This window comes from Lactuca virosa, chromosome 3, assembly GCF_052849685.1.
Source record: "Lactuca virosa cultivar CGN04683 chromosome 3, Lactuca_virosa_CGN04683_v6, whole genome shotgun sequence".
In the NCBI taxonomy this organism is placed as follows: Eukaryota; Viridiplantae; Streptophyta; class Magnoliopsida; order Asterales; family Asteraceae; genus Lactuca; species Lactuca virosa.
The window spans coordinates 410,779,623-410,785,212 of NC_136428.1; positions in this window are offsets into that span (position 1 = coordinate 410,779,623).

The window sequence follows — 5,590 nt, forward strand, 5'->3', positions numbered from 1 at the left end:
CACAAGTTGCGATATGTGGGCTGAATGTTCTATGATAGTCCTTTGGGTCGGAGTGCTACTGCACGAATGCTGCTTGTTTTGTGCTCTGTGGAACTCTTGAGTCATGGGAGTCAGCTGCTAAGTGGATATGACGATATCCAGGAGGTGGATGGTTGGCATCATGGGGAGTTCTTCAGCAACTGATGGCAGGGTGAGGTTAGGAACCTAGGGGGAGCCTAGGAGTTGTTATGGTGGGTATTATGTTGCTGTTTAGCAGATATTTGGTGTACCAGTAAAGTAGGTGACTTAGAGAATTCAGGAGGATTGCTGAGGAAAGTATGGATAGGTGTGGAAGGTAGTATGGGCTCGTACTACTGAAAGCATAGGATCCATACTCGAATCAGTGAGAGTGTTGGAAAATCTAAGAAGCTTATGGGGAGGAGAATTCTTGGTTATGCTCTGATAGTGAGGATAGCTGCTTTGCCAGATGAGGATGATCACACATGAGGAAGGACCAGGGCTTGGTCCCAGCTCCGGAGGTGAACCAGTTAGTGGAAGGACTTCCAGGGTTTTGAGTTTGCCATGGATCTCTTGTATCGGACGACACGGATTGATTTTGAGTTCTATTACACTTTCGGGATTGGAGACTATGACTTGGGAGTAGTTATAGCCCGGGTAGGATAAAGGTTTCTCCATCTATTGCAGTTCAGTCGTTGACGATTGAGTTGATGGGTGTGTAAGGGTGCGATACCTTGAATGATATGATTTTTGGAGCTGAGAGCAAGGGATTGACTCAGAGAACCTTGAGAAGAGGGGACCATATCAGGTACATATATTAGAGGGTCCCGGAAAGAGATCCAAGAGTTCAGATCAGCTTTTGAGAGGCCAGCAGCGCCGAATTCAATGCAGTACTTGTGGAAACTACACGATGGAGTTTCGTTCCAGGGGTTTGGGTTGTTGTTGGGAACGGAAGGAAGTGAACACCATGTCCTCAGGATGGTCGAGGTAATACAGGGGGAGGTGGTCAGGATTCCTTCAGATGTTTACGGATATGCTATCTTCTCCCACTTCAGGTGAATATAGGGAATGTGCATCACTTTGGAATTGTGATAAGTTAGATCTCGGGTCGGTTCTCCGCTATTGTGTGAGTTAGCAAGGGTCGTCAGATGCCATTCAGCATGCCAATGAATCTTTGAGAAATCCTCAGGCGGATGTACCGCGCAGAGCGGATCCTGCGTGTACCGTTATTGTTCCGAGTCCTTGTCGGAATCTGTTCTGGGGTCTGGATTGCTATAGGTGTAGCAAGGTGGGTCATGTCAGCAAGGATTGCCTACAGGGGGCAAGCATGTTATATTTTCATTATGATCAGATGGGCGACAAGGAGGTCGACTGTCCGATGATCAAAGAGGAGTAGTTAGTGCACCTGCTCCAAATATTTTGAGGATCACCGACGGATGAGAGGGAGATCGTAACTTCAACATGCGAGGGTGCGGAGTACGTACCCTTTTCTCCTTCCTTCCAGCTTTACCTGGATTTGTGGAGGTTATCTTGCATCAACATGATGTAAGCGCATCGGGAGTTTGTCATCTCTATTTGTGGTCAAGGGTATTGTATTCAAGAAGGGTTATATGCCATTTACATACCATGAATCTTTGGTGGAGTGGTACGAGGCCATACCCTTATAAGTAGCGGATTCCCAGTGCTCGGATGTCATCTGGGGTGTAGTCGGGATTAATTCAAGGGCTTGTATGAGGGAATTATGATTGGTTTTCAGTAGCCTTAGTAATTATGCTTGGAAGAGCAATTGGGATTGCCGAGGGAATGGAGAGTTGTTGTTGAGGTTTTGGTTAGATCATCAGTCCTTTGGACTTCGAAATCTGTATGTGATATCAGTTTAAGCAATTGGAATTATTTGATGTTGTTAGGGTTCAAGGATTATTAACCAGATTTTTCAGGAATTTTGTTGTTTTGGGAAGGGTTACTTGGGTACACTAGCGTAGGTAAGCACCAGTCGTCAATAGATTGATCATTGGAACATAAGAAGGATTGGAAATCCTTCGATTTTCATGTGTCGAGCGAACTTCGTTGAATCTAAGTGGGGGAGAATCGTCCAGGTACCCAGTACAGAAGCAAGGGTGAAACTAGGATATGTTTCACATCCCCATCGGAGAAAGGAAGATGGCCCGAGTGGCTGCCTGGATATAGGATTCTGCAGGATGGGAGTTCAGGAAACTCCCCAACATTGGATCGCGTCTTCTCAACGTCAGATATCAGGCCTTAGGAGAGGGAACCAGGTAGGATTCCAGTCATGGATGAAGTTCAGTTTGGGTGATTGGTCGAGTGCGTGCTCGACTCTGTATGCATTTCGAATTGATAAATTAGGGGTCAGGCATTGGGCTGCGCTTGTGTTAGGATGAAAGTGTTGTAAGACTACGGGGGAGCTGTAGCATTCACTAATGGTCAGTTGGAGTGATAGTGTTGTAAGACTACGGGGGAGTCCAAGGAACTTGATTCTTGGGTTATGGATGTCCCAGGCAAGGATCTATTCATATCTGGAATCATTGAGGAGTGTTAAGGAATAAAGGTGCAAACTTTATTCCATTGAAGTCCCCATGCAAGCTCTAAGGTGTTAGTTTGGCCTTGATAAGCCCAAAAGGCCATATATGGATGGAAAGTCTGAGACTCTTTGTGCTCATATGGCGTTTAAGATCTGGATCTCGGTTTTCATGCTTTGGTATGAAATAATATGACTTTTGGGACAAAGACTTAAGTCTTAAGGAGCTAGGGTTTGAGCTAAACCCATTAAGAACGACTAGTAATGGGTAAACTTGGAAACTTTACCCTTAAGAGGTCATTTCCAGCATGTAGACAAAGTCTGGGACATTGATCTGAAGTGTAGGGGCTTAATCCATTAACATATCCCAAACAAACTAAGGGACTCGGCGAGTCTAGGGAGGAACTCGACAAGTCGAAGTGAGTTGTCCCGTTTTCTATGGTAGAACTCGACGAGTCCGAGGGATGACTCGACGAGTTGATGTGATAAGTCGCGACCATGAGTAGTCAGGGAACTCGGCGAGTAAGGGGTTGACTCGACGAGTTGGATCGCAAATGCAGGAATCTGAGTTTTCAACCTTGACTAGTTGATGGAGAATCTCGGCGGGTTGAATCAACTCGGAGCGTTGACTTTGACCATTGACTTTGACTTTGACCAAGGTTGACTTAGTTTTACTTTTGAGGGTATTTTGGTCTAAGTTTTATTTTGGTTCTGATAACTCGGGGAGCCGAAGGAGTAGCAGTTCGGGGAATTGCCAGGTAGCAGCCATAAGAACATCAGCTTGGCTTCAGCAGTGCCAGGTGAGTCTTCTCACCAAACCAATGGGTCTAAGGCACCAAAGTTGGCCTATTTTATGTTATGTGGTACACTAGCTGTAGTAGAGATATGTGGTATGATAGTTAGCCTTATGCTAAGTGGTATGCTAGTGATTATGTGATATTTGCATGGAAGACCCCATAGGGAGCCCGTTGCAGTTGGATATAAGACCATGTGGGGAGCCCATGGCATTCCTAGGTAAAGACCATGTGGGGGAACCCATGGCATGATGGTATAAGACCCTGGGGGGGCCCACAACATCCTTACATGTTTATGTATGTGTTATGTAGTATGATAGAGACTTCTGTGATATATGATATGCTAGTTGATTATATATGTTATTGCATGGAAGACTCCGGGGGGAGCCCGTGGCAGTTGGATATAAGACCATATGGGGGATCCCATGACATTCCTAGGTAAAGACCATGGGGGGAGCCCATGGCATGAAGGTATAAGACCATGGGGAGCTTGCTTCATCCTTATATGTTAGTATGCATGACTTATGTGATATATGTAGCTTTTATAGCTAATATGATATGTGTTATGTGGATTGTGTGTGGGGTATGCTCTGGGAGACACACTAAGCTTTCTGCTTATGGTTTACAGTTTTAGTTTCAAGTATCATTGATTTGGAAAAGAAGGGTTCAGATTGATCGCAGTGCACACACCTATGATTTCCGCATTGAATGATTTTGGGATGAACTCTAATAAATGGCTTACTTAATGATGATTTGAAATGTTTGAATTAAATGGTATCAATGTTTTAGCTATATTAAAAATGAATTGTTTACCCTTGAATTTTGGGTTGTTACAGGTGGGTGGACTCAAACTGGGGGATATCTGTGTTAAGCATGCTCAAGTATAGGGTCTCTGAGCCTGCTCAGAAGCAGCAAACTTAGGACAGAAAAGAGCCCTATCAGTAAACATCTTGGTGATCTTCGTCACCATCTCGGTCCCTGTCTCAGATCCATATACTCCTGACCGAACCTCTGCCTCTTCACCAAGGGAACATACCTCATGTGGGACATCTTCGAGAACTTCTCCCAAGTAAGAGCTAGTCGCCAATCTCCACTAATCCTTCGCCCCTGACCGGAGAAGGTTCACGTTGCACTTTACCTTCTGGGCAGCAGGACATAACATATGAAGAAACAACCCTACACATCTTCCAACCATCTCATCGCCACAAGCAGGTCATGGACCCCATCGAACTCTGAATGCTTCCTATTTTCAAAGTCCCGGTACTGGAAAACACTCTCCCCTTGAACCCCTGTAGCCGCAACAGCCGCGATAAATGCATCAATAGTAGCCTCGGAAAGTGCGTCATATCGATCTTCGAAAAGCTCAATCATGGTGGATAGATCCCCGGATAGCAGTAGCCACTGTAGTAACAATCATCTCTCAAATCTGATCATCGGTCAATCATGGCTTATCCTGCTACCCACTCTACCTCCATAACCTTATCCCCTCGTGAGCACCATATTGAAAATAACCGGAATATATCAGAAATGTCACAATTCATACCATAAAAGCCATTCCAGACAACGAAACCCTTGAGGTTGCGACTTCTTTGCTATGCATACAAGTCATGTGCTTTTAGGAGTACGGGTCCATCAATGGTATCAAAGCGGTTGTTTTCTATGATCTTGCACAAAGTTGAATAACATAAAAAAACCCTTTTGATATTTTTCAATTTGGGCAAGGGTTTTAGAAACCCTAGCCCCCATGTTCAGTTTTCGAAATTGCTAGGGTTTTGGAAGGGTTCACTTGTTTTTGATAATTACTAGTTTTAAATGCCCTGAATATGGATAATTATTTTTTAGTAAATCATAAACCCTAATTTCGAAATTAGAGGGTATTGGATTAGGATTAAAATTTAGTTGCTTAATTTGTAAATGGTAAGAAAATTGTTTAATCTTTATTGCTATAATATAAATTGAATTAGTTTTATTAATTTCGAATTTGTAATTAAACCTAGTATTTTTTTTTAAAATTTTAAAATACACCTTATATAGTGACTATAAATAGTAATAATGGGCATCTCGAAAATGATCATTGATTAATGGAGCACGTGTGGTTAACCGACACATTAATATCAGATGATAAGTGCCATCCAGAGTGCCAAGAACATTTGTATGGTTATTCACATCTTGTTTGCATTCCTCGGTATCCTAGTCACAAATAGAAGAGCATAATCGGATATTAAACATGTTATTAATAGATTCAATGAATCTCAAAAGATCT